The sequence below is a fragment of the Notolepis coatsorum genome (assembly GCF_963971535.1).
Source record: "Notolepis coatsorum genome assembly, chromosome: 6".
NCBI lineage: Eukaryota > Metazoa > Chordata > Actinopteri > Aulopiformes > Paralepididae > Notolepis > Notolepis coatsorum.
In genome coordinates, this window is record NC_140170.1 from 169136195 (window position 1) to 169150476 (window position 14282).

General features: G+C 40.9%; 1 protein-coding gene across 1 annotated transcript in view; it reads left to right on the forward strand.

The window, feature by feature from the left end:
- Positions 1–6867: 6867 nt before the first annotated feature.
- The window catches only part of pik3c2b (phosphatidylinositol-4-phosphate 3-kinase, catalytic subunit type 2 beta), a 242649-nt gene continuing 235234 nt past the window's right edge, over positions 6868–14282 (forward strand). Inside the window, 1 exon segment of the mRNA XM_084316485.1 lies at positions 6868–7099. The gene's annotated coding sequence lies outside the window, so the exon portion shown is untranslated.

The window sequence follows — 14282 nt, forward strand, 5'->3', positions numbered from 1 at the left end:
CCCTGGGATTTCTTTAGGTTGGCGTTTGACCCAAAGAGTATGGCCTCTGTTTTTCCCAGATGTAGAGACAATTTATTGTCACTGAGCCAGGAGCAGATCTTTTTCATTTCACTGCTCAGGACACTTTCCACTTTAGACTTATCCCTGTCTGAGACCATGAGTGCCGAGTCGTCAGCAAACAGGAACAGGTTGCAATCGCATGCCGATTTCATGTCATTAATATATATTAAAATAATGTCCAAACATTAAAAACTGCCACTGATCTCGTTCAGTACCTTCTTGAGATCATGTGTACAAAAAGATCTAAGGAAATGAATAAAGGGCGGCTAGGTGGTGCAGTGGGCAAGGCACTCACCACCAATGCTGGAGACGCTGGGTTCGAGCCCAGCTCTCCACATTGTTTTCAGTTTGGCTGGTCGTCCGTACTAATACAATTGGCAGTATTAGAGGGTGGGAAAACTGAGGGGTGGGGATCGGACGTTGTGGACAGCGACTCCTACAGGTCGGTTGGTGCGCCTGCGCAGTAGAATCAGGAAGCGATGGGGGCGGCGTCCCTCCAAAGCGCAGACCCCTGACGCTGAAAGATCGCGCTGCGCAGGTGAAAAGATGCGACGGCTGCTACCTCGAGTATCGGAGGGGACTCGTGCTATGTATGGCTTCGTCCACATTGCAGCCGGCTTGTGGGAGGCAAGAAACAGCGTTCGAGACAGGGGAGGGTTGAATTGGACGATACGAAATTGGGATGGGAGAAAAATAGAAAATGGGAGAAAAAAAGGAAATTAATAAAGGGAAGATGATTAAACGGAAGGTTCTGTAGATACAGTACTGAATTCTCCCATCCGGACCAATGCAATTTGAAATATAGAATAGCAGGCTTATAAATTACCTTATTATAGCCGATTCGCACATTTATATATATACATATATTATCTTTCAAATGGCCGAGTTCAATTTGGATTTAGTATCACCAGGCGGGCATAAGAACAGATAATGAAATCGACTGTAATCTACTGTACTTTTTTATTTTCACCACAGTGCAACCGTTTTGAAACAAATTTCGCCTCTCGCGGAATATACAGACATTTCGAAAAGTTAAATCTATCTAATAACACTTTAACCTATTCCTAAACTAATGTATTCATGATAATATACATTATACATGCTGTTGTGACATGGTTATGATGTTTATACTTGAATACGTTTGGGGAAAAAATCGCTACTTTTATAGAACAGTCTGGAAATATTGATTTATGACCAGATGTCATTTGCGGTCCGCCGACGGACCGCACGGTTATTAAGACATTTTCGGGACGATTTTGGGATTCACCAACCGTCCCTTGTCTTGGATTCGGTCCTAAGAGCAGGATTTAGGATCCCTGAATAGTAGTCATAAGTTGACAGACTGGTGTGTGCCATGTTCTTTTTTTTTGTGAACAAATCTTTTTATAATTTTTTTGACATGACATAAAACTAGACACACAAGCATTAACAGTAAATATCCACAATAAATCACAAGACTATACATTCCAGTATTTGGATCAATATAAATGTAGTTTACGAGATATATACATAATACTTGCAATACAATACATACATATGGTCTTGCTCGCTCTTCTTCCCCCCCCCCCCCCCCTCAGGACCCCCCTTGGATAATCCATCCATTATTTCGTTTCTAACCATAACCAGGGATTACAATTCATATGCTAACCTTTATTCTCCCCACCACTTCTAACCAGATTGCAATGCTGGCTTCATTGACACCTAAAATTCTTGCTGTAGATATCTCTAGATCAGTGGTCACCAACCCGTCGATCTTGATCGACTGGTCGATCTTTGAGACTGTCCCTGTAGATCTTTCCATGAAAATTAAAAATTAAAAAAAAAAACGTTTTTTTTTTTTTTTTTTTTATCTTACCCTGAGAGTCCACATTACAGTTCTACTTTTGTTTTGATGTGAAAAGTGATGCTGCACTTAGCACTGACTGAGAAAGTCCACATACAGTTCTACTTTTGTTTTGATGTGAAAATGATGCTGCACTTAGCACTGACTGAGAAAGTCCACATTACAGTTCTACTTTTGTTTTGATGTGAAAGGTGATGCTGCACTTAGCACTGACTGAGAAAGTACACATTACAGTGCTACTTTATAAAATGCTAATTGTAAATATGTTTGTCAATGTTAATAATATGAGAAAGTCCACATTACAGTTCTACTTTTGTTCTGATGTGAAAAGTGATGCTGCACTTAGCACTGACTGCACTTAGCACTGACTGAGAAAGTACACATTACAGCTCTACTTTATAAAATGCTAATTGTAAATATGTTTGTCAATGTTAATAATATGAGAAAGTCCACATTACAGTTCTACTTTTGTTTTGATGTGAAAAGTGATGCTGCATAAGATGACTGCACTTAGCGCTGACTGAGAAAGTACATAATAGTTCTACTTTGACGTTTTAATGTTGGACCAAAGCATTGCATGTAATTAGAATACAGGCAAATAAAAGTAATTTTGTTTAAAGTAGGTTGGTGACCACTGCTCTAGATAAATCACATCGAGATAGGTAAGAACCCATACCTTCCGGCACATTTTATCCGGTTGAATCCAGCGTGATGCTATCAGCTTTTTAGCAGCCGTAAGACCGGACAAAATTAGTCTCTTTAGCTGTATAGAGGTTACTAACTGAGAAACATCATTCACCAACAATACAGAAGGCAGTACAGGTATGGTCAGAAATAAAAATTCTGATAATTGCGTGGTTACTTCTTCCCAGCATATCTTAACAGGGGGGCATTCCCAATACATATGTATAAATGTACCGATATCACCCCTTAGACACAAGGAGCATAGAGAGTCTTGTTTAAGCCCCATTCGGTTCAATCTTATAGGAGTCAGGTAAGTCCTATGAATATAATTAAGATTAATCTGTTGATGATCTGGGTTGCGTGACGCTAGTTGAACGTTTGCCCAGACTTCTTGCCAATCAAAATCTACTTCCAAGTCTGGTATATCCCTCCTCCAAACTGAGTCTAGGGGAAGGATTCCATACGAAGACGTAAGTAAGTGATGATAAAAGTCTGATACGAAGCCTCTCGATGTCTCCCTTTCATAGAAGAATTTGTGATATCTGTGGTGCTCAAGTGGTATCTTTAATGGAACTCCATGAGCCTTCAAAGTTGCTAATAACTGTATATAGATATAATAAGTGGAGCTGGTGAGGTTAAATTTGTCATGAATTTCATGATAGCTACAGAAACCCCGTTCGTTGAAGATATCTCCCAATGTATGTATGCCCTGCTTTTCCCATTTGGGATATCTGATAGGTCGTTGTGCAATAAGGAGTGCATTATTATTGAATGGGGGAGAATGGCTATGCCATTTATGTTGGTTAGTACATTTTTTCTGTGTGTCACGCCATATCCGAATCACATGTGTAATAAGAGGGCCAAATTTCAAGTCGCATTGCTTAATTGATAATTTGGTGTATACTATATCCTGCAGTCTATGTGGTGCCCCTATGTTTTCTTCTAATGTTCTCCAGGATACAGATGCTTGAGAATCAAACCAGGTGATCAGTGGTCTTAAAGAGAACGCTTTAAAATAGTGGTAGAAGTCTGGAAATGCTAAACCTCCGTCGGCTTTGTTTCTCTGTGCGGTGGATCTTTTTATTCGTGGAGGTTTGTTGTGTGTGCCATGTTCTTAACTCTTTGACGGCCACAAGCTTTCCCCATCTGCACTGACTAGCGCCAGCTTTTCTTGACCATTTTCACGATATTTCACGATCTTTGCGGAGCTATTGTATATTCCATATTATAGCTATGGAGACAATAGTATGGCTCATTTGACAGACACTATTTCTAGTCCAACATGTAAAAAAGAGTTTGTTTCTCTTTCTACACACTGTAGTTTGTAGTTTATTACATGCTAAACATCGCCCATTTCCAAAATAATCCAGTCTTTTTCCATAGATCGTGAGATAAGACGCGTTATATGCAATAAGCCCAAATCGTTCTGGTTGATCCCCTGAAACTCCAAATACTAAAGGGAGTATTTGGAGTGTGTATACCATGTATACCATGTACACATGTGCCTTCACAAACTCATCAGGGGGGGGGGGGGGGGGGGGTAGTCTTACCCTGAAAATGCGATCGTTAGAAAAGGCTTGGTTTAGGTCCGGTAAAATAGGACACTGTGATCGTTACAGAAACATGTTTCAGGTTCGGTAAAATAGACATAGGGTTCCTTACCTTAGCCAGAAGGTACTCCAAAAAGAATAATTCCAATGATCCCATCGGCGATCGCGATTACTCGTTTATATGTAATTACACGTGTTTACGGGAAACTATAGGTTTTGAGGCGAGCAGATCTCCTAGCGATTGCTCTGCAAGAGCTCCTCGCCCTCACGATTCTTGACAGTCCAGTTCAGACTTTGTCTCTACTGATCCCTTTCTATCAGAGTTCAAAAGGTAGGCGATACTGCCACCTGGTGAGATTCGATCAGCATTGCAATTCCAACGTAGGCAAACGAGCCAGGGACACCTAGAGTGATCCGGATAAAGGTTTAGAACGGGGATCAAAGGAAAAATATCAAAGGACTTGTTATTGGCCACCATTGAGTTAAGGGCTTTATTTGGGAGGAATCAATAATAGTGATTCCTTCATGTCAACTCTACAGGCCTCCTTGGAATTAATTAATCATAATTTAAATAAATATGACAATATTTTATATTTAAAGTCATGCCTCAACAACGCATTTGATGTCCAAAAATAAATAATAGCACTACACAAACACTGCAAATGACTTTGAATAAATAAATAAATCAGATAAATGTTATTATTTATTGTTGTTATTATTTATATTTTTGGACATTGCTTATTGTATACATTGTAAGAGCCAGTGGATAAACATTGAGTTATCACAATATCAAGTTAGACATACAGTATTGAGTTATCACAGTATCAATTTAGAAAGAGGAGCCTTTTCCCTATCCATAGATGTATGATTTGGCCATAATAAGGTCAAGTTCAAGGTCAAAAATGAATTTATAATTCAAATGGATTATAATTTATTTCTGTATCTACAAATCCTTCTGTTTAATCATCTTCCCTTTATTCCGTTGCTTAGATTTTTTTTGTACACTTGATCTCAAGAAGGTGCTGAACGAGCTCATGGAGCGAAATCTCTTGCGGCACAATTGTAACATGGTGTTATTCACCGGTACAGATGCAAATTAAAATCATAATTTATATTCTCCTTTTTTTATTACAATTTGCTCAAGCCTCGTAACAGACACAATATATTTATTTCTTTTTTTTGTATCTCTCTTTCTCCGATTTTTTCTCTGTTTTCTCCCCGTCCCAATTTTTTTGTCGTTGTGCCAATTCCCCCCCCCCCCCATTAGGAGATTTAATTAGAGTGACTTTACTTCAACATCCAACAACACAACGCAGAGTTTATCCTGAAGGAAGACAGGATAAGTAACAGTAATTGAAAGTCAACGAAATCTAACAACAGTATCAAGTTAGACATGCAGTATCAAGGACACGATTACTAGTAAACGGGAAAGGAAAATAGTTAATTAAAAATAATACAAATAAAAAAAGTTACCGGGGCTTTGTCAGAATGATGAAAACGTGTCTGCTAGAAAAACCAGCATAGACCAGCATCATATCAATGCTGGTCTATGCTGGTTAGTGTTGGTGTGATGCTGGTTTCAGCACTATATGCTGGTCTTTACTGATTTAACCAGCATGCATTGTGCTGGTCTTTGCTGGTATAAACAGCATGCATTATGCTGGTCTTTGCTGGTATAAACAGCATGCATTATGCTGGTCTTTTCTGGTATAACATGCATTGTGCTGGTCTTTGCTGGTATAACATGCATTATGCTGGTCTTTTCTGGTATAACATGCATTGTGCTGGTCTTTGCTGGTATAACATGCATTATGCTGGTCTTTGCTGGTATAACATGTATTATGCTGGTCTTTGCTGGTATAACATGCATTATGCTGGTCTTTGCTGGTATAACATGCATTATGTTGGTCTTTGCTGGTATAAACAGCATGCATTATGCTGGTCTTTGCTGGTATAACATGCATTATGCTGGTCTTTGCTGGTAAAACCAGGATGCATTATGCTGGTCTTTGCTGGTATAACATGCATTATGCTGGTCTTTGCTGGTATAACATGCATTATGCTGGTCTTTGCTGGTAAAACCAGGATGCATTATGCTGGTCTTTGCTGGTATAACATGCATTATGCTGGTCTTTGCTGGTATAACATGCATTATGATGGTCTTTGCTGGTATAACATGCATTATGATGGTCTTTGCTGGTATAACATGCATTATGCTGGTCTTTGCTGGTATAACATGCATTATGCTGGTCTTTGCTGGTAAAACCAGGATGCATTATGCTGGTCTTTGCTGGTATAACATGCATTATGCTGGTATTTGCTGGTATAACATGCATTATGCTGGTCTTTGCTGGTATAACATGCATTATGCTGGTCTTTGCTGGTATAACATGCATTATGCTGGTCTTTGCTGGTAAAACCAGGATGCATTGTGTTGATCTTTGCTGGTATTATAATAACCAGGATGGATTATGCTGGTCATGCTGATCTGTTTTTTCAATCATAATACCAAAATAGAGTTCTGTTAAGTATCGGCATGAGACTTATCCGCAGGGCGGCGCTGTCCTCTTCATGATGCTACCCCGGTCTCTCTCTCCGGCCGCATGCAGGCCTCACAGTCCACACAAGCCACACAAGCCGATGAAAAGACGATGTGCAGCCGAGAGAGCCGAGCTGCAAAACGCAAAACCTCAGCAACACAAAACAGCCGGGACATGTAGGGGAGGAGAGGACTGCATTGTTACATACATACAGCCGAAAGCAGGGACCTGTTCCGACGTGGCTGAATGTGTTCAATAGCGTCTGTACCAGAGGCTGGAAACTATTAATTGCTGTGGAAATACAGATCAAGATCAACAATAATAACACGGGGATCAATATTTTTTTTTGCCAGGAAAATAAACCGCTTTATAATAATGGGAACAGCAGCCCGCTCAGATCGGCCATAGAGAGCAAAGACCAGGTAAGAGCATTTCTACCAGAATTTGTTTTAACTAAATTATAACAGAGCTTTGATGTTAACTGTGTTACACAATTTGATCAGCGTGTAGTATTTGGTGGTTGGTTGGTTGGTTGGTGAAGTTAATAGCCTGTCGACTGCGCTACTGCATGGTCGCCTGAGCAGTGACGCTGTTCACTGGCTGAGAGGCTGAGGGCGAGTCTGAACCCAAAACATTAACAATGACAACATAATATCAACAGAAGACTGACCGCCGCCCAATGCTTGACCTTCCTTACTGACTGTTACCGATCAAAACCTATGTTTCAGACGAATATGGTTCCATCTAAATCTTGCATGAAGTCAAGGGGAACTTGCTGTGGGCGAAACGTTGCACCAAGCGACCACATGAGGCTGTGAGGGCTTTGGTGGTTAGAGGCAGCTGTCAAATAGATGTTTGGAAACATTTCTGCTAAACCTGCCGTCAGTTGATCGTTTCAATGGGAACAGATTCAATAGGTTTAGGCCTTCATGTAAAGATGATAATAATAATAATAATAATAATAATAATAATAATAATAATAATAATAATAATACACTTTATTTGTATAGCACCTTTCATACAAGAAGTGCAGCCCAAAGTGCTCCACACAGCAGTAAAATAGACAGGCTAAAAATAATGAGCATAAAACAGACAGAATAAAAACAATATAGAGAATAAGAAAAAGGGTAAAAGCAACGCAGGTAATTACAATACAAATATCGACTCGCACAGTTGTAAACCTTTCTTCCCAGTTTTAGATGGTCATAAAAAACACGTTAGTTTGAAGTTACTTGATTTTCCTGTCTGTTCTGATTGATTATACTTGTCCTCCGTTGCTTTCCTTTCACCACTGTGTATTCAGGAGATAATACAATGTGGTGCACAGATCACAGAGAGGTTGTGGAGCAGGTGACATTATTAAACCGACGCATTCACTTAGTTCCATTGTATATGACTCATTGGTCCTCCCTTTAAGTTTCAAGTTCAAGTTTCTTTATTAGTTGTGTCATTGTCATATAGAAATACAGAATACTTTTATATGAAATGCTTCTTTCTGTTTTGCTCCTGAGAGTGTGCTAGATAAAATAGATAAGTATAAAATAGTATAATATAAGTATAAAATAAGTATAAAAGTTAGGGCACACTGACCCTTTTCTATCTTCCAGCTTTTGGATGCAGGGTTTTATACAACGGGAATCTCAGCGACAGTGACACTATCAACAGAAGATTGACCGCCTAATGCTTGACCTTCCTTACTGACTGTTACATCTGATTCCGTCGCCCATTCATTGCAGCCATGTCACAACGGTCAGATGTGATGCTAATACCTGCGAAAGGCATTCCTGCTCCGTAAACAGTCGTTTGAAACAGTCGCTGGAACGCTCTATAGCCATATCCTGTTATTACTAGGTGTTCGACGCAGATACTTGAGTGTGCCTTTCAAAGTAAACACCACTTTTGTCAACAGAGCAAGAGAGACATCTTATTTATAGAGAGAGAGAGATGTTATTTAGAATTTTAGACCAATAGTGAGAGATGTTATTTATACCAATATTTTGGTGGTTCTCAAACCTTTTCATGTAAATTACTTTCACATTGATACACAATTGTAAGGAACACCATATAATAGATATGATAAGATATTTGTTGTTTTTATATGATTTTATCCGGAATTCCATAACCGTCTATACTGTAGGTGGAGAGATAACCGAGGAGAGAGCATAGAATAGAGGCGAGAGCATAGTGAGTCACACTCTCTCACTTTACTAACTTCTATCTAGGTTGTCCTCGGAAGGGCCCTCCATCAGTGCTTCCATTGGTGACATGCTCATCCTTGTTGATGTTAAGCACTGCACGCATCATTCTGGTGTAGCACCCATCTAGGGACCTCTGCAGGGTGGGCTTCAGGCAGGGTCCAGCATTCACTGCCATATAGAAGAACAGACTAGTCTACTGTTGCATAGAAGAAGCTAAATTTGATTTGTCAGGGGAGGTTGGAGTTCCACACACTGGTCATGCCGCTCAGGGCCCTCCACGCAAGTGCCTTCTTCACTTTAAGGTCTTGCTCGGACGAGTTGACCCACGAGCCCAGGTATTTGAAATCACTGACTTCCTTTAGAGCAGTGCCTCCTGTTGTTGTTAGAGGTGGATGATCCGGGAGGATGTTATAGGTTATGACCTCGGTTTTCTTGGTATTTAGCCTAAGGCCAACCTTGGCGCACTCCGTCTCCACTCTGCACAGGAGTTCCTGTGCCTGCTCTACGCAGTCAGAGAGCAGGCTGATGTCGTCTGTGTAGTCCAGGTCTGTTAGGACTACGGCGGGGTGTCGTCTCAACCTCCTAGGGGTTATTGTGAGACCAAAATCCTGCTCCCGTCCACCGATGGCCTTCCTGAGTGCATAGTCTAGGACTATGACGAAGAGGAAGGGGGCAAGGGTGTCCCCTTGCATAATAATAATAATAATAATAATAATAATAATAATAATAATAATAATAATAATAATAATAATAATAATAATAATAATAATTATTATTATTATAATACATCTATTTTATATAGCGCTTTTCCAGATGCTCAAAGACGCTTACCCCAGCCAGGATGTCAAACTCTAGAGAAGAATATATTAGTGACATATTTATTTAGCTGGGGATCCCCTGGAACCCCCTCAAGGACCCCCACGGGTCCCCGGACCACACTTTGAGAACCACTGATTTAGCGAGACGGACCCACTTCACTACAACGTGCCCATCAAGTTGAATGTTTCTTTGGAATGTTTCCTTGTAATTTTATCATGGAGTTCTAGGACTCCATAGACCAGTAGTGATGGTTATGACTCTAACTCTAGTTATGAGTTAGCGCACGCCGTTTCAAAGCTTGCACTATGGGTAAAATCCAGACCCAGTGATGGTCTGAACATTCCGTCTACCTTTCCAGCCAGTCAATCATATGACCCATCCGGATAGTCCGCAGTTAGATTTGACGGAACCACACCCCTGTGGCCATATAAAGCCTCTTTCCTCAATCCAGCTTTGGTCGACTAGTTCAGCAAACCTCAGATAATAACAAGGACACACCCCTTTTCCACAAGGCATCTTGAGGGCCAGTTCTGGGCCCAGTTCTTTGTCTTTCGAGTCAGTCGACAGCAAAATAACCGGTTCTCGGCCAGGAAAACTGGTTCCAGAGCAGCACCAACTCTTTGCTTGTCTAGAACCAAGAACTGCTTACGCCAGGGGCTGGGAGCAGGATTATTGAGAGCAACATTGACCGCCAGCAGCAGGAGGCGCTGATCCCCCTTCATCGCCAGGTCTTTATTCAATGGATATAGTTTTAGACTGCGACATTTGCGAGTGCTTAAAATTAGGGATGTCCTGATCACGTTTTTTTGCTCCCGATCCGATCATGTGATTTTGAGTATCTACCGATACCGATATTTCCCGATCCGATCACGTTTTTTAATTACATTTTTTTTAACTTTTAATTTTTAATTCAACAAACATGACCATGTTCACGTCTTAAACTCATACTGAGGCCTTAGTTTTGGTTTTAAATTGCATATCATTCATTTATTTATTGTCACACAGAGCAGAGGAACTTTGCCAAAACAAACCAATAGTATCCAGCTGCAGAACGGCAGACCAGCCACACTCTCAGACCCAAACGCATTTCCTTTGATAATTATACATCAAATGATTTATGAAGTTAACTTTTCACCTGGATAACGTCAACATTCAGGGTGAATGTAATGTGAGAAATTGGGATATAAAAAAAAAAGAAAAAAAAGAAAAAACAAAATTATTTCGGTCTGCCGTTCTGCAGCTGGATACTATTGGTTTGTTTTGGCAAAATTCTTCTGCTCTGTGTGACAATAAATAAATGAATGATGATATGCAATTTAAAACCAAAACTAAGGCCTCAGTATGAATTTAAGACGTGAACATGGTCATGTTTGTTCAATAAAAAAAAAGAGTAAAAAAAAAAAACTGCAGATTTTTTTATTTATTTTTGTCGATCCCGATCTTCGGAAAATCACGTGATCGGCCCCGATCACGTGATTGGATCGGGACATCCCTACTTAAAATATATCTTATATTATATCTATGGGTCTAATAACGCCGCCGACCCTCAGTGAGTTGCTTCCAGTCAACATGCCCAAAACAGATTGTTTTTTCATCCGTACATTTCCGTTTTATACCGTTTTGAATGGAGTATGGTTTGGGTGCTTTTGAGTAATTCCAGGAAAAAGACGAGAAAAACCAGCTCTCGGCGTTGCTACCAGCTTGGCTGGTCATTCATACTAATACAATTGGCAGTATTAGGGGGTGGGAATCTGGCGTTGTGGACAGCGACGCCTACAGGTCAGGTCTCGGCGCTTGCTCAGCGGGGGCAGGACTTGGTGGAGATAGCATGCCCTCCCACGCGTTACACTTCACCAATGAGAGTCCTCGCTGCCAAGTGAAAAGACGTCACTGGCAGTCGCCGCACGTAACAGAGGAAGCGTGCGATCGGCTTCGGGACGCCCTTGTACCGACTCGTAGGAGAACATGCGTACAACGACCAGGTAGGGGAGGGGGGGGGGGAATTGGGACGGGGAGAAAAACAGAGAAAAATTGGAGAAAGGGAAGGTTAAAAAATAAAAAGACGAGAAAAAGGCATTTTACTGTAATCCAGTCATCAGGTTGTAATTTTTTGGCTGATTATCTAATCATCCTGAAATCAACGCTAGATTATCATTATTATATCTCGTCGTGCATACATGAAATGACCGTCGTAGTGGGGCACCCCCCCACCGCAGTCAACGCTAATAAGCAGATACACCTACACACAAATAGCTGTGATCGCGGTAGAAATACATATCAGATCAACGATCATACATAGTGTTCTTACCTTGTATCTGATGTAATGCAAAAGAAATAATCCAATTATCTGATCGCCATTCCAAATACTGCTCGTGGAGGTCCGTACCACACTACCGACCATTACATATGGGTGCGCGGGCGGGGTTACTGTTCGATGCCATCGTTGTATAGAACTGGCTCGCCTGAGTATTTAAACCCCGTCCGCCCGGCTCAGATCGGCTCCTAAAACACACCAGCCCATTTTCAATGAGATGCAATAGCTCCGTAAGGCAGTAGAGGGTGGTGTTGACAGTCTGCCAGCTCAGGCAGGGTCTGAAGGGTATACCAGAGGCTGCAGCTATGAATTATGAATAGATATAGCGAATAAACGAAATAACGATCCTGGCGCTGAGCGCATGGTTAACACTTTGGATGCCGCGCCTCCCCGTCTCAAAATGTGGTTGGATGCCAGCACCCACTTCAATGATAGCATTGTGAACGCATAATCTATGTCTTAAATGTGTCTAATCTGGCCGTCGCTTATCAATGTCTTGTTTGCAGTCAACATTGTCGAAACGGATTGTTTTTTAATCGGTTTATTTCCGTTTTATACCATTTTGAAAAGCCATCGTTTTCTTGAAAGTTTCAGGAAAATATAAAGATTACGTGATAAACGGCATTTACTGGAATATTCTGGAATACACAAAAAACGTTGTCATTTTTCGGACTATTTATGATAGTTTTCAAATAAACGCTAGATTATCGATAGTATGTGTACTTATGCACGCTAGAGAAGTGAGCTGAAAAATATATTCTCTTATTTCCTGATCAGCGCACACACACACACATATGGCACACGCTGATATCTTCGCGAAAACAGATCAGATTATCCTAAAACTGGTCAAATAGATTCCTTACCTTAGATCAGATGTTCTCCAAAAAGATTATTCCAATTCCTGATCGCCATTCCAAATATCGATCGCATTTATTGATTCAGCGCTGGGTACTGGAAATATGTATTCCTCGCTGTTTTCCGGCTCGGCAATCACTTCGATCTCTTCGGATGGCTTGCCGGATAAGTAAAATGAGGAAACTGGATTCCCCCCCCCCCCATCAGTCTAATCCAATGGGGTGCAGTTACACAGGGAGAGACGATAGGGGGCGGTATTTTCCCAATGGCGCTCAGAGAGAGGTTGCTGCACTAACGGGAGGCTAGAATGATGAAATATGAATAGAAATCGCTAATTTAATCGTTGCTGGCATTCAACGGTCGGCATGAACTAACTACTTATAGCGTCGTTGGCACTCAAAGTGTTAAAAACACAGAGCTTCAGTAGGGAGAAAGCACTTTTAGGAGTTGATAAATCTAGTGATATATGCCCAAAAAAAAATAATTCTCCAGCAAATCTCTTAGTTACATCAATATTGTGCTGAACAGCCTTATTTTTGTAGTTTACCACAATAGCTGCCACGCAAGCTCTAACGCCCACCACTGTAAACCTATGGAGTTGCTCACCTTGTTTGCAGGGCTATAACTATTTAAATAGTATAGCTATATCTGCATTACTATGGCCCATTCGACATCGGGTATCTATCGTTGTGGGAACGTTATATTTTTCCATTCATATTTTATACCGTCGTGAATATAAGTATGTTTTTAGAGTGGTCTGCTGTAATTCCTAGAACGCGAGTCATAGGCCCCGATGCATATTATACTTAATCGATTGGCATTTCGTCCCTATACACGCTACAATTAAAATTTCAAATGCATATGATCGGTATATATTATGCTCCACCATGCATGAAGGAAATGAGGGGGGGGGGGGGGGTCGTTTCTGATTAATTGATGGTCAATAACGGCTTTCTTTAGTACGACCCCATTATGCTGATCAGATCGTTTGCAATGAAAGAAATGGACAATCAAGCTGGAATTAACGTTAGATTCCTCTTACCTCTGGCCGATGATACTGGAGGAAGAATATTCCAATTATTTGATTGCCATCTGCTAGATCCTTTTTCCGTTTGGCCGACGCCATAAACTCAAAAAGCATATTGATTCTTGCGTCTCGAAGTCGATTCAATGCACTCGAGTGTGTATCTGGATTCACGTTACAAGAAACCTCCGCCCGGAAGACATTCACTGATGCACAGACCTAAGCTTCCTGTAGAGAGTGCAACATCGCCCAAAATCCACCAGGCGGCGGTATCAGGCCGTTGCAATATCAGACAGAGGGCCAGAGTTTCCCAGAGCCTTGCTGGATGAATTATGAATGGCAATAGCGAATAAAATAAATAACGATCACAATAACGAGTATACTCGTTATTGGCG